At 41.9% G+C, this 24,306-nt stretch overlaps 1 protein-coding gene and 2 pseudogenes across 1 annotated transcript in view; 1 reads left to right on the top strand and 2 right to left on the bottom strand.

Annotated features, from left to right (window-relative positions):
- The window catches only part of Dcaf1 (DDB1 and CUL4 associated factor 1), a 75,597-nt gene extending 74,768 nt beyond the window's left edge, over positions 1–829 (bottom strand). Inside the window, exon 1 of the mRNA XM_047563112.1 lies at positions 684–829. The gene's annotated coding sequence lies outside the window, so the exon portion shown is untranslated. The remainder of the gene's footprint in view (positions 1–683) is intronic.
- A 13,109-nt stretch (positions 830–13,938) lies between these two features.
- Positions 13,939–14,319, bottom strand: LOC124992390 (multifunctional methyltransferase subunit TRM112-like protein; annotated as a pseudogene).
- Positions 14,320–14,917: 598 nt separating this feature from the next.
- Positions 14,918–15,449, top strand: LOC124992389 (40S ribosomal protein S10-like; annotated as a pseudogene).
- Positions 15,450–24,306: the final 8,857 nt, after the last annotated feature.

The raw sequence follows: 24,306 nt of genomic DNA, 5'->3' as shown, positions 1-24,306 counted from the left end.
AGTTAAGCAAACTTCTCAGACATCACAACTGAAAACAACTCCAACCCCTGGAAATAAGATCCCAGGAAGCTTGGCGGGTTTCACTCCTCCAAGAGGGACCCGCAAACCTATCGCTACACTCCCGCCTCCGCCAGCGGTGGGAGGAGCTACCGGAGAGCTCCACCCCTCGCCGGGTCCAAGAGCCGAGCGGGTGCAGGGGGAGGTGGCACGAGGCCGAGGGAGGGGAGAGCCAGCCCAGGTGACTGGAGCTGGAGGCGGAGACACAGTCCGGGAAGGGGGCCGCCGTACGGCAAGGAAGATGGAACCCCCCAGACCGTACGGAACGGAGAAGCGAGAATTGGCAGAAAAAAGGTGACAAGGGAAATAAAAGGCGCCCCCTGCTCCAGATAGGGGCGGGCACACCCCTGCCCCCAACTCCGGGCGGAAGAGTTACTCTCGGGAAGCTTCTTTATGGGACTGGAGAAAGAACTGAAGGCCCCGCCCCCAGGCCAGGAATCCGGAGAAAAAGTCCTGTCAGGCCCCGGGCCCAGCCACTCGGGCGGCCCGGCCCGCCCCCTCCCTGCCGGCGGCCCAAGCAGGTGCCGCCCCTCCCCCAGCCGGGCGCCCACTCTCCCGCTCCGCCGGCTGCGCGCCGTCTCCTTGCGCCCCTCCCGAAGAGCCATTTCCCTTCTTTCCCCACTCACCTTCCCGGGCGGCTCCGCCGCTTTCCCCCTGACCCCGCCAGCGGACACAGTTCACACACACTGCCTCAGGTCCCGCACTCACTCACCCTCACTCACACACACAGCGCGACCACGGCTCCAGAGCGGCCCACATATTATGCGTCACTCGCGTGCTACGTGCCCCGCGCGCGAGTGCGCGCCCGTCGAGTTGGCGCGAGGATAGAGCAGAGGGCGGGAGTAAGAAAGCCAGGGAGAGCGGAGGCAAAAAAAAAAAAAAAAAAAAAAAAAAAATCGAAGCGCCCCGAGTACGCCTGGGAAATGGAGTTCCGCGTCTACGGACGCCAGTACCGATTGGCGCATAAGCTCTTCGTCCCGCGCCTTGGATGCCGGGACTTGTAGTTTTCTATATTGAAGCCAAACTGCCCTGTGTTCATTGGCTGCTTCGGAAGACGAAAGCGAAAAGTAAGGGACTTGGTTCTTCTACGAGCGAACTGTAACTGCTTAATACTTTTTCAGTGTTTTATTCTGCCCTGTCAGCGGAGTGGTTCTCTGTTATTTACCTTATTTTCCACATCATTCCTCGAATATACCAAGATCAAAGAAAATATTTCCCAGAAGCATATCAGAAAGCACAGCACTCATACAGAAGACGACTCTGGGTTTTGTCTTTCTGTTCAAGACATATCCTGTAGGAATCAATAAATGTTTATTGCCAGATATTATATGTGAAGCAGAGAAATGAAAAATCAAAAGCCCTTAGATGGTCGGGTGTGCTGGTGCATGCCTATCATAACAGCTGCTCTAGAAGTTGAGGCAGGAGAGTTCCTGGCCAGCCTCAGCAACTTAGCGAGACCCTATCTCAAAATAAGAAATAAAAAGGGCTGGGCATGTAGCTCAGTGGTAGAGTGCCCCTGGACTCAATCCCCAGAATCGCGGGTGGGAAGAAAGAAAAGAGCTTGTAGCTAAGGGTTAAAGCACCCCTGTGTTCAATTCTCAATACCAAAATAAATAAATAAGATGAAGGCAGGCAGGACTGACCTCAAAGGTCATCTAATTCAGTTTCTTCATTTTACAGTTGGGAAAAGTAAGGCCCAGAGAGTAAATATCTTAACTAATGCAGCTAATGTGCAGCAGAATCAGAAGAGTCTTGATTTTGAATAGGGGGCACAAATGATGAACTTTAAGTCCACAATTGCACAGAATCCCAATAAGATCCCACAGTTCATCTTAGAGTCTGAGCAAGTTTCTGTGCATTCCCGTAGTCTGCTGCCATGCTCAGATTCCCTAGTTAGTAATAAGCTTGGATATTGGGTCTCTTGATTTCATTCCCACCAGATCTCATTTTCCTCTTTCTAGAGAGATCTTCTTCCCTCATATAAACGTTTTAACTTGGAACATAAGCTGCACAAGGCACAGATTCTAGGATGTGTGGTGGCCATACCACAGACATGTCACCTTTCTCTAACCCCTTCTCCACACACACAGCTCTCTACTCTGTGCTTCTGGAACTTTGCTTATAGCATCAATGGCCACTACCATTTACTTTGACTTTACAGAAAGCTGGGCTCTAAGCCACATATTTTAGCCACACTCTTTCACTACCACCCCATAGGGTAGTAGAATTTACAGATGAGAAATCTGAATCTAGACAGTTGTATCAGATTCAAGAGACTGGACTCAACCTGCTTATGCCTTTCCTCCAATACTCCAGACAACTTTCCTGACATACCTCCTTGGGCCATGAACCCAATAATACATAGAAATGGAGTTCTCAAACAGATCTGTCTTCCCTGTCTGTCATCCCAGAGTAACTGCCTAAAGTTCTGAAAGAGCCCTTGTGGGAACCCAAAGCACAACTCACCGGAGCTCCTGGCACTGCTTCAGCTTGTCACCAGATGGCACTGCTCTCCTTTAGAAACCCAGCCTGGGTTACTGGGTTGGTGAAGAGAGCCAAGGGGCATCAAGGAGGGAATTTGAAGAAACCAGGACCTAGGAGACTAGGGAAGTAAAGTAGGAGACATACAAGGCCTGTCCAGCAGCAGCTCCCTCAAGAATCTCCACCCTTTAACTATTGCAGCCCTCTACCCCTGTCAAACTACCCAAACACAGCTGCACACTTGCAAGCACCCCCCAGAACCCTATCCTAAGAAGTAGAAGGGGCAGCACCCAGGCTTTCCTAGGAGCACACACATTCCAAGAGTGCTCACGGGCACATTCCAAAGGATAGGGATTACCCACACATGCCAGATACATAGACATGCACACTTGTGTGTTAGGCACCAGTTCTTACAGCAAACACTTTCACACCTATGCATACATAAGCACAAAGCTACAGATAATCCAGGCCCACACACCAAGCTGGGTTCTGGCACATTCAGTTCTGAATCATCAAAATGAGATTTCTTGGCCTCTTTAGCAGAATATATCTAGACTCTGTCCTATCTTGCTCCCTTCCTGTCCCTCCCTCCCTTATGGTATATGCCTGAGAAAGAAGCCCCCATCTGAAAAGGGGAGGAGTCATGCTTACAGGGCTCCCCAGCAACAGAAAAAGGATAATAGGGGTCCAGGCCTAGCCCCAGGACTAGGGCTACAATCTTAGGCATGCTCTACTTGTCCCTATTCCAAATATGTCCACTCCCTGGGTTGAGAAATCTTTAGCTCTAGGTCCTCTGGACTTCTAGCTATGCCTCCCTTCTCCTTTTCTTCCCCTCCCCACCTTTCTATGACCCTTTCTTTCCCAGTGCCTCTTTCAGGTTCACCTGACTCTGGTGCCACCCAACAAATCCATGCTTTCTTCTGCATTTCCTAGGAACTGGGAGATGAGGCCACTGTTAAACATTCACTTGTGCTCTCCTGTTAACTGGACAAAATACTGCAAGTGTCCAGGTGTGTTATGAGAGTCACCAAGAATAGAATCAGGGCTGCCAGGTTCTGGGGGCCCCAGTATAAACAAATCCCAATCATTCACCAAGTAACCTTCCCTGCCTGAGGGCCCCAGCAGTTCTCCCAGAAAAATGTGTAGTGGTGACACTATCCCATTCCCCAAGAGATATGGAAAGTGACCACTCCTATCAATTACATTCATGTCCACTACACTCATATTACAGAGAAAGCAACTGAGGCTACAAAAAGACAACAGTTTAAGATCAGCACAGTAGTGCTTGCCTGTAACACCAGTGACTCAGGAGGCTGAGGCAGGAGGATCAAAAGTTCAAGGCCAGCCTCAGCAACTTAGGCCCTAAGCAACTTAGTGAGACCCTGTCTCAAAATAAAAAACAAAAGGCCTGGGGATGTTGCTCAGTGGTAAAGCAACCCTAGATTCAATCCTAAGTACCAAAAAAGAACAAAGATAACAGTTTAAACCCCCACCTCCTCCAGTTGATGCAGCAGCTACAGTCTCCATAAGTCAGCCTCCACCCTCCTTTTCCCATAAAGAGGCCAGAGATTCAAGTGAGAAATGAAGCCATGACCTCAACTTCTCATCTCTACCCAGTTCCCATGTACCAGGTTCCCAGCCAGAGAGAGAAGCCCCATGCAATATTTAATATATTTGTAATAAAATGAATTATTGTTTATCTGAAACTAAATTTTATCTGAATCTATATTTTAGCTGGCAACCCTACCTCAGAGACACTGCTCAGCCACAGACCCCATGGATTCCCCTCCTTTGGCCCCCAAGGCCTCACTTTAATCATCTGCAAAATGGTAAGAAGCAAATCAGAACAGCTGCTTCCCAGTGAGTCTTATTAAAGATTAGCCAGGTCTAAGCAGTCAAACTCCTTATCCAAAAACATGATCTGAATGATATTGGGTTCAAATTTCTGGCATTTGCCCTTCACTAACTCCCTCCCTGATGGCTAGGATGAGAAAATAGTATCATTTACTCTATTGGAGTATAGGGAAATGGATAGCCCAATGATTAAGTCCAGCTTTGGAGACAGAGAGACCTGGGTTCCTTACTGGTGTTCCCATTTACCAGCTGTGAACCTTATTGTTACTTCACTTCTCTTGAGCTTCAATTTCCCTAGCTGGAAAATGGGGATAGCATCTCTTTTCCAGAACTATTATGAGAATTAAATGTAAAGTGTTTAGCGTGTCCCTGACATACAGTAAGTGCTAGGTAAGTGATAGCTGTTTCTACTTTGATTGTTCTTTGTCTCTGACTTACCCATTGGAGTTCTTTAGTACTATCTCAGCCCTGGATGGATTCGCTTTGTGACCATTGCTGCCTTCTGGAGAAGCTCAGCAATTTTTTTTTTTTTTGGTGCTGGGGATTGAACCTAGGGTCTTGTGCTTGAGAGGCAAGCACTCTACCAACTGAGCTATATCTCCAGCCCCAGTTTCTCTGCATTTTTAATTTTTTTTTAGTTTATTTGTGTTGGGGGGGTACTGAGGATTGAACCCAGGGGCACTCTACCACTGATCTACACCACTGACCCCTCATTTTTTTTTAAATAGGGTCTTTTTTTTTCATTTTTTAAAATTTATTTTTATTGTAAACAAATGGGATACATGTTGTTTCTGTTTGTACATGGAGTAACAGCATACCATTTGCGTAATCATACATTTATATAGGGTAATGATGTTTGATTCATTCTGTTATTTTTTCCTTCCCCCCACCCCTCCCACCTCCTCTTTCCCTCTATACAGTCCCTCCTTCCTCCATTCTTGCCCCCCTCCCACCCCCCATTATGTGTCATCATCCACTTATCAGTGAGATCATTCGCCTTTTGGATTTTTGAGATTGGCTTATCTCACTTAGCATGATATTCTCCAGTTTCATCCGTTTGCCTGCAAATGCCATAATTTTAATATTCTTTATAGCTGAGTAATATCCATTGTGTGTGTGTGTGTGTGTGTGTGTGTGTGTGTGTATCTCACAGTTTCTTTATCCATTCATCAATTGAAGGACATCTAGGTTGGTTCCACAGTCTGGCTATTGTGAATTGAGCAGCTATGAACATTGATGTGATTCCGTCACTATAGTATGCTGATTTTAAGTCCTTTGGGTATAGGCCAAGGAGTGGGATAGCTGGGTCAAATGGTGGGTCTATTCCAAGTTTTCTGAGGAATCTCCACACTGCTTTCCAGAGTGGCTGCACTAATTTGCAGCCCCACCAGCAATGTATGAGTGTACCTTTTTCCCCACATCCTCGCCAACACCTATCGTTGCTTGTGTTCTTGATAGTCGCCATTCTAATTGGGGTGACATGGAATCTTATGGTAGTTTTGATTTGCATTTCTCTTTTTACTAAAGATGGTGAACATTTTTTCATATGTTTGTTGATTGCTTGCAGATCTTCTGTGAAGTGTCTGTTCATATCCTTAGCCCATTTGTTGATTGAGTTATTTGTATTCTTGGTGTAGAGTTTTTTGAGTTCTTTATATATTCTGGAAATTAGTGCTCTATCTGAAGTATGAGTGGCAAAGATATTCTCCCACTCTGTAGGCTCTCTCTTCGCATTGCTGATAGTTTCCTTTGCTCAGAGAAAGTTATTTAGTTTGAATCTATCCCAGATATTGATTCTTGCTTTTATTTTTTGTGCTATGCGAGTCCTGTTAAGGAAGTCTGATCCTAAGCCAACATGTTGAAGATTTGGACCTACTTTTTCTTCTATAAGATGCAGGGTCTCTGTCCATTGCATATTTTTGGCACCTTTGTCTAGTATGAGAAAATTGTATTTATTTGGGTTTGTGTCCGTGTCCTCTATTCTGTACCATTGATCTACCTGTCTATTTTGGTGCCATTACCATGCCGTTTTTGTTACTGTTGCTGTGTAGTAGAGGTGAAGTTCTGGTATTGCCATACCCCCTGTTTCATTCTTCCTGCTAAGGATTGCTTTAGCTATTCTGGGTTTCTTATTCTTCCAGATGAATTTCATGATTGCTTGCTCTGTTTCTTGTAAGGTACGTCACTGGGATTTTAATTGGAATTGCATTGAATCTGTATAGCACTTTTGGTAGTATGGCCATTTTGACAATATTAATTCTGCCTAACCAAGAACATGGGAGATTTTTCCATCTTCTAAGGTCTTCCTCAATTTCTTTCTTCAGTGTTTTGTAGTTTTCATTGTAGAGATCTTTTACCTCTTTGGTTAGATTGATTCCCAAGTATTTTATTTTTTTTGAGGCTATTGCAAATGGAGTTGTTTTCCTCATTTCCCTTTCAGCTGTTTCGTCACTTGGGTATAAAAAAACTTTAGATTTATGCGTGTTGATTTTATAGCCTGCTATTTTGGTGAATTCATTGATGAGGTCTAGGAGTTTTCTGGAGGAGTTTTTTGGATCCTCTAAATATAGAATCATGTCATCAGCAAATAGTGATAGCTTAAGTTCCTCTTTTCCTATTCGTATCCCTTTAATTTCTTTAGTCTGCCTAATTGCTCTGGCTTGAGTTTCGAGGACAACGTTGAATAGAAGTGGTGAAAGAGGACATCCCTGTCTTGTTCCGGTTTTTAAAGGAAATGGTTTCAGTTTTTCTCCATTAAGAATGATATTGGCCATGGGCTTAGCATAAATAGCCTGTACAATGTTCAGGTATGTTCCTACTATCCCTGAAAGAGGGTCTTTTAAGTTGCCGAAACTGGTCTGGACTTTCAATCCTCCTGCCTCAGCCCCTGATTTGCTGGGATTACAAGCATGATGTGTCATCAAGTTAGGCTTGGCTCTCTGCATTTAAGTGAGAAACAAGCTCCGTACAAGAAAAATTCTAGGGCACATTTTCAGAAACACTGGAAAGTAATGAATAGTCACTTTTATTTTTTTTTTATTTTTATGTAGTGCTGAGGATTAAATCCAGTGCCTCACACATGCAAGATGAGCGTTCTACCATTGAGCCACAACCCCAGCCCAGAATAGCCACTTTTGACTAACTGTCCAACTTCCCAATAGAGAACCTAAAACTGAGTAAGCCAGAGAGTGGAGGCAGGAGAATCTTCTCTAGGCCTCCTTACTCTTGAAAAGGCTACAGCTAATTAAGGGTGAAGGGTAATTAAGATCAAAGAGCCCCCTGAATGTGAAACAAAACATGGCACTCCTCCCAACCTGCTGGAAGGAAGTCCGCATTTGGAATCCTTGAGTAGAACACTCTTACCTTTCCTGGTTCTCTGGAAGAATAGTGATATCATAAAGTAGAGGCCAGAGGGGGTTTTCCTGAGATCATATGCGCTGGACCACCCTCACAATGGACAAATCCAGCACAAAGCAGGAACAGTCAAATTCTGACTTCAAGATTTTTCCTGGGCCTGTCTGGTCCCCTAGTAAGGCAGGCAGTTATCTTCCTAACTCCTGGGGACCCCCCTTCCCAGAGACCATTCTCCAGGTACAGTTTAAAGATTTGGGTGCAGGGAAATTTAGAAGCAAGCATCCCCAGTTTCTTTTGCCTCAGATTCCTCAGGAAGGAAACAATGGAGCTGATACTGAGTGACAGTCTATACTGGCCTTCAAGCTCCCACGCATCCCTGGATTTTTAGCAATATTTATATATAGCTATAAGACCTTTCTGTGAGATTCAAGGACCTCTGGCTTGATCCATTTGAACATACTGTGGGAACTAACTGTGGAGGCTGATGAAAATTCAATTCCCACACTATAAGTTCTCTTCATTTAAATGGACCTAGAGAAGAATGACTTTTTCTAATGGTAGGAAGTTGGTCTGAACCCCAGTTTGAAAGTCAGGAATCCACCACCACCCTCACCTGGAATAATCACCTCCTGCCCCTCCAGAAACCTGCCTTGAGCCTGGATCTCTTGAGATATATCTGGCAACAAAGCCTGGAAGCCAAAGTCATCAAGGAAATGCATTTCTAGTTATAGAGGGTGTCCTGGGTACTTACCACGGGGCAGCTCTTCTTCATTCCCTTAGAGGTGGGGGTGTCTCTATGGAAAGTTACATGATGTTCCTGGGGAGAGCCCCCTCTGCCCAGCTCCTGTTTCACCAGGATCAGTCTTGTCACAAAATAGATTTTTGTGAAGTCACAAAGCTGGCTGCCATCTCACAGGACCAGAGGACAACCAGGGAAAAGTGGGCATGACTTATTGGGAGAGAGGACTTTAAAAGCAGTCTTTGGATGCTTGAATATGGGACCTTAAAGGAATCACTGCACCAGCCTTAGATTGTAGTAGGTGAGGGGAGGTCTATGAGAAAACTGGAGATGGGGGCAGTTTCTCAGGTGTCAGTCATTGCCAAAAGGTGAGATGTGCTGGGGCGTAGAGCTGTGGTCCTTGGTTGTGGGACTATCCCTTGAGACCTCCATGGAGAGGGAGGACCCAGCCACAGCAGCAGTAGCCTGGACTCCTATCCAACCCCATTGTTTTTCATATGAAGACCTCAAATTCTAAAAGAGAGCAATTTTTCAGGGTTCTTCAGCCAACCAGAGCCCAAATCTCCCTCCGCCTAGGCAGCTCCACATTCTAGCAACCTTTCTGAAACTCTCCCCACCCCCACAAATATTGGGGATTGAACCCAAAGTTTATGGCATGTTAGGCAAGCATTCAACCTCTAAGCTACATCCCCACCCCTGGCCCTTTTTATTTTATTTTGAGACAGGGTCTTGCTCTATTGCTCAGGCTGGTCTTGAACATACAACCCTCATTTCTCAGCCTCCTGAGTAGCTAGGATTACAGGTGTGCTCCACTGTGCCTGGCTTACAGCAGCCTTTCTGTGAGGCAAACTAAGCCTCATCCCAAAACACTGCTGAAAGTATCATTGGGTCCAACAACTTGGGAGGCTGAGGAAGAGGACCAAAAGTTCGAGGTCAGTCTTGTGAACTTGATGAGACCCTGTTTCAAGATGAAAAAATAAAAGGCTACCAGGTGTGGTGGTGCATGTAATCCCAGTGGTTTGGTAGGCTGAAGCAGAAGGATCACCAGTTCAAAGTCAGTCTCAGCCTTGTTTGGGGCTTAGCAAGGCCCTAAGCAACTTGGCAAGACCCTCTATCAAAAAAATAAAAAAATAAAAAAGGACTGGGGATGTGGGTCAGTGACTGAATGCCCCTGGGTTTGATCCTTGGTACCCCAAAATCAATCGATCAATCAATCAATCAATCAATTAAAAAGGTTAGGGCTCAGTAGTGGAGAGCCCCTGGGTTCCATTCCCAGTACCACAATGAAGCCAGTGAGTATTTTTAAAAATCTTGTTTTTGGGGGTTGTGTTTTTGTTTTTGTTTTTTGTTTTGTTTTTTGGTACTGGGGTTGGAACCCAAGGGTGCTTTATTACTGAGCTGAATTCTTAGCGATTTTTATTTTTTATTTTGAGACAAAGTCTCACTAAATTGTTCAGGTTGTCTTCAAACTTTCAGTCTGAGTGTGTACCACCAAGCCTGGCTTAAAAATATCTTTCAAAGATTTTATCAGTGCCTGATTGACCCTTGAGGCAGAGGGTTTGTTCAGCTAATCTGGTCACTTGGCCCCAATAGGCTGTTTGTCCCAAGTCCCCTTTGATGTTCATTACCTCAGTGCCAAGAGTGTGGCTATTACTATGGCTGAGGATTACATAAGAAAATGCCACTCTGCCCCTTGGACCAGGACCTGAGGTGGAAAGTGGGAGGTCAGAAAAGAGAGATGCTCAGTTTTTCATGTAAGCCTTTTTTTTCCTACTCTGATTTTCAGGTAACTAGGTGCATATTTTGATAAAAATAAAATTGTACTGGAAAATAAAACTATACATGTCATAATATATTTGTCAAAATTTATAGTGCAACACCAAGATTGAGCTCCAATATACACTATGAACTTTGGGTGATAGTGTTTTGTCAATGTAGGTTCATTGATTGTAACAAATGTCAGAGGGCTAGAAATGTAGCTCAATAGTAGAGCACTTGCCTAGTATCCCCAAGGCCTGGGTTTGATCCCCAGCACCATAAAGAAAAAACAATTTTTTAAAGATGATACAAATGTACCATTCCGGTGCTTGATGTTAATAATGAGGAGATCTTGTTTGTGTGTGGGGAAGGGGTATTTGGGAACTCTGCATTTTCTGATCAATTTTGTTGTGTACCTAACTTTTTTTTTTTTTTTGGTATTGGGGATTGAACCCAGGAGGGTTTTACCACGGAACCACATCTCTATTCCCTTTTTTTAATATTTTGTTTTGAGACAACAGGGTCTTACTAAGTTGCTTAAGGCCTCACTAAATTGTTGAGGCTGGCCTCAAACTTGCAGTCCTCCTGCCTCAGCCTCCCAAGTCACTAGAATTACATGTGCCACCTGGATCATTCTGCTGTGGACAGAAAACTACTATGGAAATTAGTCTATTTAGAGAGGAAGGGAGGGAGGAAGGAAGAAAGGAAGATAGACAGCCAGGGGTGGTGGTGCACACCTGTAATCCCAGGAGCTTGAGAGACTGAGACAGGAGGATCACGAGTTCAAAGCCGGCCCAGGTGAGTTGACTCTTTTTTTTAAAGAAAAAAGTTCTCACCATGTTGCCCAAGCTGGTCTTGAACTCCTGAACTCAAACAATGCTCTTGCCTTAACTTCCTAAGTAGGGTTTTTTTTTTTTTAATTGCCATTTCTGGCCCATGGTTCCCTCTTAACTACCACTCATGAGAAGGAAATGGCCAGAACAGGCCCCTGCTGCTGTTTGTCTCAGTATGCTGAAGTATCAGAGGCTTTATCTCTAACTCAGAAAGACACTTAACTGGTGGTATTGGAAGCCAGGCCTCTGATGACAATTACAGATTTCTGATGGGGCCAGAATTCTGCTTCAGCTCAGACACCTGACAATCACTGAGCATTTACTTTGTGCCAAGTCCTATCTTCACTCTTCAAAGAGTTCTCATCGGTTAGGGATGTAGCTCGGTGGTAGAGCACTTACCTAGCATGTGTGAGGCCCTAACAGCGTTTGATTTCCAGTACCATAAAAAAAATGTTTTCTCAATAATCCCATAAGGTAGTAGTATCATGATCTAGTCAACAGATGAGTTAACTGAGGTTCTGAAAAGTTCTGTAACACATCTAAGACTACTCAGCTATTAGGACAGTCCAGATAGTTCCTCCTTTTTGCCCAGAAAAGAGGCATATGGAGTAAGCATTCATCCAGCACCCAGAGAATGCTTGGCCTGTGGTATTCCCCTACCTACCCCCTCAGTGACCTAAAGAAGATGCTATGCTGCCTCTCAGGGCAGCATCTGATTCTCAGACGGGCTAAAGCAGCCTGGTGCCACCCACTGGCTTGTTGGGACACTTGCCCTGAGGAGAGATAAGGAAGCACCCTAACCTCTTCCTTAGAGGCCTTGGATATGAGATGCTAGAGCAGGGGGTCTGATTGCCCACAAACTTCAACAGGTTTTTCTTTCATTCCCTGATCTGCCCCCTGCTCCTCCAACCAGTCATACTCATTTTTCATTTTGTTAATTAGTTGTAGATGGACAATATGCCTTTATTTTGTTTATTTTTTATGTGGTGCTAAGGATGGAACCCAGTGCCTCACATGCGCTACACAAGTGCTCTGCCACTGAGTCACAACCCCAGCCCCATTTTTCATTTTTTCAACTTTCTAGTTTGGTTTTCTTTCCATGTTGTATAAGTTTTGAGTTATGCAGTCAAGCTAAGGCCTTTGCCTATCTGCCCTCCTCAGCCTCATGCCTCCCCTTGTGAACCCATTTTCTGCCTCCTTCTCCACAGGCGAGAAGGAGATGAGGAGAAAGGGGAACTAGCTTGGAGACCCAGACCTTCAATGTGGTGGCCAGGCACAATCTGGGAAGACATCCTGTAGGTCCTGAGGGTGAAAGACAGGCTACAAAGTAGGAAAGAGAAATGGATGGAACAATGGGAAGAACTCAAAATGTAATTTTCTTCACCTCCTTAAGAAATGTAGGTGTATCTCTCTCCTGCTGGTCACTCATTTGTTCATTCTTTCCTTTATTCATTGAGTTTCAAGTGCTGGGCAAGGAACAGGGTCCTGTCTCATGCTTACAAGTTCCATTTTTTTTATTATTGGTGCATCATATTTGGACATACTGTTGGGATTTGTTGTTACATATTTGTCCATGCACACAATATACAATATAACAATATAAATTGGCCAATATCACACCCCAGCACTTCCCCCCTACCTCACTATCTCCCACCCCTTTCTTTGTCTCTACTGATCTCCCCCTTGATTTTCTTTTTTTTTTTTAAGATGGATACAATACCTTTATTTTATTTATTTTTATATGGTGCTGAGAATCAAACCCAGTGCCTCACACATGTGAGGAAAGCACTTTACCAATGAGCCACAGTCCCAGCCTTCCCTTTGATTTTCTTTTTTTCTTTTCCTTTAATTTTGTGAGATACACCCCCATATTTCTTTTCCTTTTTCCTCTATGGCTTCTGTGTATGAGAGAAAACGTAATTCTTAACCTTCTATGTTTGACTTATTTCACTTAACATCCATTTTCCTGCAAATGACATAATTTCATTTTTCTTTATGGCTAAATAAAACTCAATTGTATATATATTCCACATTTTCTTTATCCATTCATCAGTTGATAGACACCTAGGGTGGTTCTGTAGTTTGGCTGTTGTAATTTGTGGTACTATAAGCATGGGTATGCATGTAGCACTGTCATAGATGACTTCAATTCTTCAGGATAAATACTAAGAAGTGGTATAGCTGGGTCATATGGTGATTCCATGCCTAGTCTTTTGAGAAAACTCCATATTGATTTTCATAGTGGTTGTACTAATTTACAATTCTACCAAGAGTGTAAAAGTGTTCCTTTTTCTCCATATCCTCTTCAAAATTTACTATTATGTGTATTAATTTCTGGGGGAGCACAGGGATTGAACTTAGGGGCACTCCACCACTGAGCCACATTCCCAGCACTATTTTGTATTTTATTTAGAGAAGGGGTTTCACTGAGTTGCTTAGCACCTGACTTTTGCTGAGACTGACTTTGAACTGGTGATCCTCCTGCCTCAGCTTCCCAAGCCACTGGGATTATAGGCACACACCACTATGTCTGGCTTATTATTTGTATTCTTGATGACTGTTATTCTGACTGGTGTGAGATAAAATCTCACTGTAGGTTTGATTTAATGATGTTGACATTTTTTCATATATTTGTTGTCCCTTTGTATTTCTTATGAAAATTGTCTGCTTAATTAATTTGCCCATTTATTGATTGGGTTATTTGATTCTTTTTAATGAGAAAAAATAAAGATGTACTATGGAGCTCAGGAACACTGTGGTCAGTGTGTCACTGGGGCTGTGGCTACACACTGCAGAACTAACAAAATATATATCAACAAAGATACACATGGTCACAAAAGGTTAAACTGGTGCCTGTCACAATTAAGTTTCAGTTTCCTAATCATTCAGCAGCACGTTGGGGTTGGGGATCCCGCGGCTGATGGGGAACAGACGCGGGCATTGCATGGTGCCCTCAAGCACGTCCACCTCAACCAGCATGTGGTGCATCTTTCTCAGAAATGTCTGGTTGTTAGTAGCCCTTGATGGGCTCTTTGGGGACCTCCACCAGGTGTAAGGTATCCTGCCGCCTCCAAAAGCAACACCCACTTCACCTTGGATATCATTGGTGAGAAGTCAGTATTGAACTCCACCAGGTTGATTCAGGTGGTGGCCTGGAGGCACAGGGGTAAGTCATGAAACTCACCACCCCGCCCCTGCCCCCCGCACATGTGAGCTCAGTAGATTGTGGGTGAGCAACTTCATGTTACCACACTGGGCTATTTGGTATTTTTGGTTTTAAGTTTTTTGAGTTCTTTACAGATTCTAGATATTAATCTTCTGCCAGAGGAGTAGCTATCAAAGATTTTCTCCCATTCTGTAGATTCTCTCTTCACATTCCTAATTGTTTTTTTGTGTCTTTTTTTTTTTTTTCTGTGCAGAAGATTTTTAATTTGATGCCATCCCATTTATTAACTCTTGGCATTATTTCCTGAAGTTTGGGAGTCCTGTTGAGAAAGTCTTGTCTGTGCCTATATGCTAGAGTGTTGAGCCTACATTTTCTTCTAAGAATTGCATATTTTCTGATTTAATTCCTAAGTCTTTGATCCATTTTGAGTTGTTCTATTCTGGACCATTGATCTATATGTCTGTTTTTATGCCAGTCCTGTGCAGTTTTTTTCACTATAGCTGTGTAGTATAATTTGAAGTCTGGTATCGTGATGCCTCCAGCATTGTTTTTTTAGTTATTTTTTTAGTTGTAGATGGACACAATGCCTTTATTTTATTTATTTTTATGTGGTGCTGAGGATCAAACCCAGTGCCTCACTTTCCAGCCTCGGCCTCAGACCCTAAAGCCTCCGCGATGTTGATGCCCAAGAAGAATTGGATTGCCATTTATGAACTCCTTTTTAAGGAGGGAGTAATGGTAGCCAAGAAGGATGTCCACATGCCCAAGCAGATAAGAATGTACCCAACCTTCACGTCATGAAGGCCATGAGCTGGCAGATAAGAATGTACCCAACCTTCACGTCATGAAGGCCATGTAGTCTCTCAAGTCTGGAGGCTATGTGAAGGAACAGTTTGCATGGAGACATTTCTACTGGTACCTTAACAACAAGGGCATCCAGTATCTCCGCGATTACCTCCACCTGCCACCTGAGATTGTGCCTGCCACTCTACGCTGTAGCCGACCAGAAACTGGCAGGCCTCTACCCAAAGGTCTGGAGGGTGAGCAACCTGCAAGTCTCACAAGAGGGGAAGCTGACAGAGACACCTACAGACAGAGTACTGTGCCCCCTGGTACTGACAAGAAAACCGAGGCTGGGGCTGGGTCAGCAACGGAATTCCAATTTAGAGGAGGATTTGGTCATGGATGTGGTCAGCCACCTCAGTGAAGTTGGACAGGATTATTTTTTTTCAAATAAACTTATAGCCAGGAAAAAAAAAAAAAAAAAAAAAAACCCAGTGCCTCACACCTACTAGGCAAGCACTCTACCACTGAGCTACAACTCCAGCCCCTCCAGCATTGTATTTTTGGCTTAAAATTGTTTTGGCTCTTCTAGGTCTTTTGTTTTTCCAAGTGAATTTTAGGACTGTTTTATCTAGTTCTGTGAAAAATATCATCAGTATTTTGTTGGAGATTGCACTAAATCTGTATATCACTTTTGGCAGTATGGCCATTTTAATTATATTAACTTTGCCTTTCCATGAACATGGTAAGTCTTTCCATTTCTGAGGTATTCTTCAATTTCTTTCTTTTTTAAAAAAAATTGTAGTAGTTGATGGACCTTTATTCAATTCATTTATTTATATGTGATGCTGAGAATTGAACCCAGTGCCTCATATATGCTAGGCAAGTGCTCTACCACTGAGTCACAACCCCAGCCCCAATTTCTTTCTTAAAGTTCTGTAGTTTTCATTGTAGAGATCTTTCATCTTCTTGGTTAGATTTACTTCTAAAGTTTTTTTTTTAGGCTATTGTGAATGGAATTTCTTTCTTCTTCCTTTCCTATGTTTATCCCTTTTATTTCCTTCTATTGCCTAATTGCTCTTGGTAGAATTTCTAGACTATTTTAAATCAGAGTGGTGAGAGTGGACATCTATGTCTTGTCATAGAGTTTAAAGGAAATTCTTTTGGTTCTTCCCCATTTACTATGAGGTTGGCTTTGGCTTTTTCATATGTAAACTTCATGTGTTGAGGTAGTTTCCTTTCTATTCCTAGTTTCTTCAGTGTTTTAATCATGAACAGGTGCCAAATTTTGTCAAAAGACTTCTTTACATCTATTGAAGTGACTAAGTGGTTTTTGTTCCTAATTCTATTTATGTGATGAGTTACATTTATTCATTTGCATACATTAAGCCATCCTTGCATCTCTAGAATAAAACCAACTTGGTTGTGGTGTATAATCTTTTTAATATGCTGTTGAACAAGATTTCCTAATATTTTTAAAAAATGTTTTTAGCTGTAGATGGACACAATACCTTTATTTATACATTTATATATATGTGTATTATATATATTTACTTTTATGTGGTGCTGAGGATCAAACCTAGTGCCTCAGACATGCTAGGCAAGCACTTTACAACTGAGTTACAACCCCAGCCCGGATTTTCTAATACTTTATTAAGTATTTTGTATCCAAGTTCATCAGGGATATTGGTCTGTATTTTTCTTTCTTTGATGGGTTCTGATTTTGGTATGAGTGTGATACTGGCTTCATAGAGTGAATTTGGAAGTGTTCCATCCCTTTCTATTTCATGGAATAATTTGGGGAGTATTGGCATTAGTTATTCTTTAAAGGCTTGGTAGAATTCAGCTGAGAATTCATCTGGTCCTGGGCTTTTCTTTGTTGGATATCTTTTTATTACTGCTTCTATCTCATTGCTAGTATTAGTCTTTTAGGTTTTCTATGTCCTCTTGATTCAGTTTTGGCAGATTGTATTTGTCTAGCAATGTGTCCATTTCTTCTACATATTACAATTTATTGGGTTATAAATTTTCAAAATAGTCCCTAATGATGCACTGGATTTCTATGATGTTAGTAGTGACTTCTCCTTTTTCATCTCTAATTTTTATTAATTTGAATTTTCTCTCTTTTTCTTTTAGTTAGGTTGGCTAAGGGCTTATCAATATTGTTTATCTTTTTTTCAATTTTGTTTATCTTTTCAAAGAACCAACTCTCGTTTCATTGATTCTTTGTTTTTTTTTAAATTCTCTGTTTCATTGATTTCATCTCTGATCTTAATTATTTTCTTCCTTCCACTTGTTTTAGAATTGGTTTGTTTATTTTCTAAGGGTCTTGAGATGCATCATTTGGTTATTTATTTGGGATTTTTTTGATTTGCTTATGTAGCCACTCATAATTATAAACTTTCCTCTTAGAACTGCCTTCATAGTGTCCCAGAGGTTCTGATATGTTGTATCACTATTCTCATTTGAATCTAAGAATTTTTCAATTTCTCCCTTGATTTCTTCTTTTACCCATTCATCATTCAAAAGTGTACTGTTTAATCTCTATGCAGTTTTGTAGTTTCTGTAGGGTTTAGTCATGTTGATTTCTAATTTCATTTATTATCTGATAAGATTCAAGGAATTATATCAATTTCTTTGTATTTGTTGAGTGTTGCTTTGTGGCCTATTGTGCTTACAAGTTCTTAGGGTAGATAGCCACACAATATAATAAAGGCTAAGTGAACATGACATAGAACCCAAAGGTTACTTAAGAAAGTTGGAATATCTAGGACAGTTGACATATGACTCTTTAAGAGTCAAATCTGGGGCTGGGGTTGTAGCTCAGTGGTAGAATGCTTGCCTAGCATGTGTGAGGCATCGGGTTTGATCCTCAGCAGCATGTAAAAAAAAAAATTTAAAAAAGATATCATATCCATCTACAACTAAAAAAAATTTTAATTAAAAAAAAAAAAGAGTCAAATCTGTCTTTGTAGAGTCAAATCTGTTTTTGTTGTTTGGGCACTGGGGATTGGACCCAGAGGTACTTTACTACTGTGCTGCATCTCCAACCCTGTTTTTTGTTTGTTTGTTTTTTTGAGACCCCAGCAAATCTGTGTGTTTAAACCACAGATATGCTTACATGGGAGACAATAGTTTTTTTTGTTGTTGTTGTTGTTGTTTTTCTTTTTTTTTGCAGTCCTGGGGATTGAACCCAGGGTCTTGTGCTTGCAAAGCAAGCACTCTACCAACTGAGCTATCTCCCCAGTCTGAGACAATAGTTTTTACAGGAAAAAAATTTTTTTTTGTTTTTGTTTTTTGGGTTTTTTTTTTTTTTTTTTTTTGTGTGTGTGTGTGTGTGTGTGGTTGTTGTTGTTGTTGCTAGGATTTGAACCCAAGGGTGCTCTATCACTGAGCTATATCCCCAGCCCTTTTTTAAAAGTTTAAAAATTTTCAAACTGGGCAGGAGACAGGAGGATCTCTAGTTTGAGGCCGGCCTCAGCACTTAGCGAGACCCTAAGCAACTTAGGGAGACCCTGTCTCAAAACAAAAAAATTAAAAGGTCTGGGGAGGTAGGTTAGTGGTTAAGCACTCCTGGGTTCCATCCCTGTACCAAAATAAAATAAAAATTTTAATTTTTAGACAGGGTCTCCCTAATAGCTTAGGGCTTCACTAAGTTGCTGAGTCTGACCTCAAACTTGCAATCCTCCTGCCTCAGCCTCCCAAGGTGCTTGGATTATAGGCATGTGCCACCACATCAGTCCAAAAGATCTTAAGCAAAACTAGGAACTGATCATAAGGAGAGACTGGGGTATATTTTAGACTCAACAGGCAGGAACCATAATCTTTCCCTTCCTCCATCCCTCCCTCTAAGGCTCTCAGCCCAATTTCCCTCTGCCTGGATGCTTCAGAGCTCTCTGGGTCTTTGAAATTTGATTCCAGATTCCTTGGATAGCAATTGATTTGGCTCACCTGTAATCAGGTATGCTCTCTGGGCCAATCAGCTGTCAGTAGTTAAGACATATAACACAAACAGTCTCCAGGCCTCACCCTTTGATGGGTAGGTAGTTTTATAAAGGGGAAAATGGGCTAAAAATTTCCCAAAGGTGTCTCTGGCAGCTTCTTCAGTGAGTATTTACTATGTACTTACCTCTTTTAGAGGTGTAACTACTACTGGTCTAATACCTGCTATGGGTCTGCCTCCTCAGCGGACATAAGTCCTTAAGGCCAAATTGTGTAATTCTGTCTCCAGGGACAAAATAATCTGCCCAATATTTGTGAAATAAAGTGTCAAGAAATCCCAGAAAAAGAACTGGCCTTTGGGTTCATGGAAGCATCATAGAAAACATAACAACTGGGCATTATAGGGGAATAGGTTTACCAACTGGGAGGATAGGTGTAGCAACAGGAAAAGTGGTCCAATCTCACATTGGGCAATTACATTTCTTTGCACTCAATGATTAACAACACCTTGGGTGATGGCTATGGGTGTCCTGGAAATGGACGAGGAGAGGCCAATCAAGGGGATTAGACTCCTTAGAGTATCTGAGCCCAATATTTTTTTCCCTAGGACCCTCTGCTGATAGTTCTGTTCTCACAGGATTTAAGGCTGTATTTTAATAATGTTTGAGTGCCTTCCTCACCCAGGAGCCTCAGGGACTATGTGGTTTTGTGTTTGTTTAATAAATCCCCAGGGTCTGTTGGATGAAACAATTCCTTTATGGCACATGGGTGGGCAGTGGCAATCCTAATATTCTCTGTAATACATGCTCATTGAATCCAATCCTGTACTAGACTTTTGGGTTACTGAGATTGACTGACCTGGTCCCATCTGGAGCAATCAGACACAATTCCACAAGATTATTGCACAAGTGCAGCTGAGTCTCAGGAATCCCAGCTAACCTATGCAGACCCTATTCTCTCTAGAAAAAAATGGTGGAATTAAAAGTGTAGAGACTGACTAATTTTTCTCTAAATAAACCTGTATATACATTTGGCAGTTTTAAGAAGTGTTTGAGTCATTATTCCCATTTCCCTTTGCCTTTTTTGTAAGGTTGGGGATTGAACCCTGGACCTCAAATATGCAGTCAAAGTTTTATCATTGAGCCACATCCACAGCACCATCTTCCCATTTCTTTCTCATCACCACAAGCATGTTATTCCCATTTTATAGATGAAGAATTAACTCAAAAAGGTTAAGGGAATTTTGCACTAGATTGCATAGCATATGAGAAGTGCTGATTTCTCTGATATCCTTGAGGAAGAACTTGCATGGCTTGGAGGGAATTATAGAACTTCCTAAAAATCCTAGATTCTCTCCAGACTTTAGAGCCCCATAAGTAGGGACCATTCCTGCTCACTTATCAAAAATCAATCAAACAAACAAACAAACAGGTAATGTGTACCTGGTAATCATCAAGCCCAGCCAACTCAATCTCTTTTATTTATGACATTTCCATACAAGCATATAATATACTTTGATTTTTATCCACCTCTAATACCTTCTCTTGCCATCCCTTCCCTCATCCCCCTAGTACTTTCCCCCTTCTAGTTTCATGTAGTCTTAGCTGGGGTTGTGGCTCAGGGGTAGAGCACTTGCCTAGCATGTGTGATACACTGGGTTTGATTCTCAGCACCACATATAAGTAAATAAAGATTCATGTAGTCTTTTTCTTTGTTTTTATATTCCACATGTGAGAGAAAACATGAACTTGGTTTATATTTTTTTGTTGTGCTTATGCTTTTGTGGTGACATCTAAGAAATCATTGCTAAATCCAATGCAATGAAGCCTTTCACTCTGTTTTCTTCTAAGTGTTTTATAGTTTTAGATCTTACATTTAGGTCTTTGAGTTAATTTCACAAGTTAAAAGCCAACCTCTGCAACTTAGGGAGGCACTACGCAACTTAACAAGACCCTGTCTCAAGATAAAAAAAAAAAAAAAAGCGCTGGGGATGTGGTTCAGTGGTTATATCTCTGGATTCAATCCCTGGTACCAAAGAAATTTTTTTTAGTTAATATTTGTATATGATATAATTTGAATTGTGTCTATTTTTGTTGCTATAGTTGTATATATTCTAAATATCAATCCCTTATGATATGGGCTTTGTGTTCTTTACTTGTTTTAACAGTACTGGGGATATAATCCAGTGCCTCACACATGAAGCACTCTACCACTGAGCTACATCATGAGCCATTTTTATTTTTTGAGACAGGGTCTTGCTGAGACTGGTCTTGAACTTAACAATTCTTTTGCCTCAGCCTCCCTGGTAGCTGGAATTACAGGTGTGATCACCATTCAGGCCATATGCATTCTTTTGCTTTCAAGATCCTATTTTTCCTGCACCACTGGTTCAAAAGATTGTCCTTTCCCCATTGAGTAATTTTAGCACTCTTCTTAAAAATCATTTGGCCAACATGCCGAAGTTGCTGAGATTGGTGATCCTCCTGTTTCAGCCTCCTGAGTTGCTGGGATTATAGGCATGTGCCACCACATCCAGCAGCATTGAAACCTTAACAATATTAAGTCTTCCAGTTGATGAGCATGTGTCTTATTTCAATAATATCTTATAGTTGTCTCCTTAATAAAGTTTATTTTAAAGGTTTTTTTGTTGTTTTTTTGATGCAGGTACAAATGGAACTGTTTTCTTAATTTCTTTATTTTTATTTATTTTTTTGGTACTGGGGATTGAACCCAGGGGTTCACTGAGCTATGGCCCAAGCCCTTTTAATTTTTATTTATTTGTTTTTTTTAAGTCATTGATGGACCTTTATTTTATTTTAATTAATTAATTTATATACAGTGTTAAGAACTGAACCAGTGCCTCACATATGCTAGGCAAGCATTCTACCACAGGAGCCACAGTCCCAGCCCTCTAAGCCCTTTTTATTTTTTATTTTGAGACAAAGTCTCACTAAGTTGCTTAGGACCTAAATTGCTGAGGTTGGCCTTGAACTCACAATCCTCCTGCTTCAGCTTCCCGAGTTGCTGGGATTATAGGTATTTGCCATTGCACTCAGTTTAATTTCTTTTTTGAGCTTTTTTTTTGTGGGGGGGATATTGGGGATTGAACCCAGGGGTGCTTAACCAATGAACCATCTCTCCAGCCCCCCTTTTTGTTTCCTTTAAAAAATATATATTTTTAATTTATATATGTAAAAATATATATTTTTTTAAAATTTAGATTAGGGTCTCGGTAAGTTGCTGAGGCTGGCTGGCTTTGAATTTGCCATCCTCCTGCCTCAGTCTTCTGAGCCTCTGGGATTACAGGCTTTCTTATATTTCTTTTTCTTGCCTAATTGTTCTGGCTAGGACTTGCAGTACCATGTTCAAAAGCAGTGGTGAAAAGACATCTTATTTTATTCCTGGTCTTAAAGAGAAAACTTTCAAAATTTTTAGTATTGTACCTTTGAGTATGATGTTAGCTGTTGACTTTATATGAATGCCTTTTGTTATATTTAAGAGGTTCCCTTATTTCCTAATTTGCTGACTATTTTATCATGAAAACCAACACTTTGCTGCTAAAGTGACTTTGGAGTGGCTACTGAGAGCTGTTGGGAGCCACCTGGCACATCCCAGTCTTCTCAGTCAAACCCAGAAATCTTCAACTGAGACTGCTTCTTTATTGTCTTTTCTATAGCCATACCTTTTCTCATGCTGTCTTGCTGTTCAAGCCCTCTTCATACTTAAAGAACCTTCTTTAGCAAGTCTTCTTCCATTGTACTGTGCATCCCAAACTTATACCATTGAGGCCCCCCATTTTCCCATGGTCCATGATTTGTACTATCCTTGGAGAAATAACCTCACTCAATCCAAGTAGGATCTGTCAGTCATGCTAAAGCTTCAAGGGATCCCCTATACTTCCCTTTCATTTATAATACCTCACAGACCTCTCTCAGTGGTGGGGCCAAGATAAACTCATATTTATTAAGCATAATTATTGAGCTCTTCTGTACCTGTTCTAGGTTTTGGGGAACTTGGAAAGATGGATAAGTTCCTTTTTCCCTGAACTTTACAATCTCATGACGGGAGAGAGATAATAAACAGATAAAGAAAATATAAGATAGCATTAAGTGATCCGCAGATAAAATAGGTTAATGTGATGGGTAGCACTGTGAAGGATCTTGGAAGAATCCTAGACTGGGAGACCAGAGCTCAGGGGTAGTGAGAGATGCAGTAATCACACTTAGGTAACTACCCTTACAGGGTAGGAAAGTAGCTTCTTGCTCTACAACCAGACTGTGTGGTTTTGGGGGGAATCACTGTCAAGGCTGGACTTTCTGTCTCTCTCTCTCTCCCTCCCTCCCTCCCTCCTTTATCTCTCTTCTCTTCTTTCTTTCTTTCCTTCTTTCTTCTTTCTTTCTCTCTGTCACAGTGTCCACTATGTTGCCCATGTTGGAACTCAGGATCCTCCCGCCTCAGCCTTGACTGTAGGTACACACTATTGCATCCAGCTCTGGGTAGCTACTTTAAATTGAATAGGTGGTCACAGGGGACTTCTGAGAGGAAGATGATGAAACCGAATGGAATTATTTTCTGTAGGTTATTTTTCTTTTACTACTGCTTCTTTGCCCACTGACTTGTCAAATGTACATGACCATTTATTTATAGTTACAATGTCTGTGCTGATTCCTTAGGACATTTGATCACCAGTCTCTTCACATCCTCCCCAAGTCCAGCCCTGACAGTGATTCCCCCCAAAACCACACACTCTGGTTGTAGAGCAAGAAGCTACTTTCCTATCCTGTAAGGGTAGTTACCTAAGTGTGATTACTGCATCTCTCACTACCCGTGAGCTCTGGTCTCTCAGCCTAGGATTCTTCCAAGATCCTTCACAGTGCTAACATTCTTAGTTTCAAGGTCACCTCATTGGGATGTTCCTACCCAATGCATTCCTTCACCCAGTGGTGTCTGTCTCATACAGTTCTGTTTCAGTTTCTTTTCAGCATTTATTAAAATTTGAAATTTTATCCCAGTGTGTTGGCACATGCTTTTAATCCCAGCAACTCAGGAGGCTGAAACAGGAGGGGTGCAAGTTCAAGTCAGCCTCAGCAACTTAATGAGACCCTCAGCAATATAGAAAGACCCTGTCTCAAAATTAAAAAAAAAAGTTGTGGGGCATGGTGGTACATTCCTGTAATTCCAGTGACTTGGGAGGTTGAGGCAAAAGGATTGTAAATTCAAAGCCAGCCTCAGCAACTTAGCAAGGTCCTAAGCAATTTAGCAAGATCCTGTCTCAAAATTAAAAAAAATAAAAAGGGTTGGGGATGTGGCTCAGTGGATGAGCTCCCCTGGGTTCAATC

Source organism: Sciurus carolinensis, chromosome 9 (assembly GCF_902686445.1).
Source record: "Sciurus carolinensis chromosome 9, mSciCar1.2, whole genome shotgun sequence".
Classification (NCBI taxonomy): Eukaryota; Metazoa; Chordata; class Mammalia; order Rodentia; family Sciuridae; genus Sciurus; species Sciurus carolinensis.
Note: the sequence above shows the minus strand (reverse complement) of the source record. Positions and strands in the feature narration are given on the sequence as shown.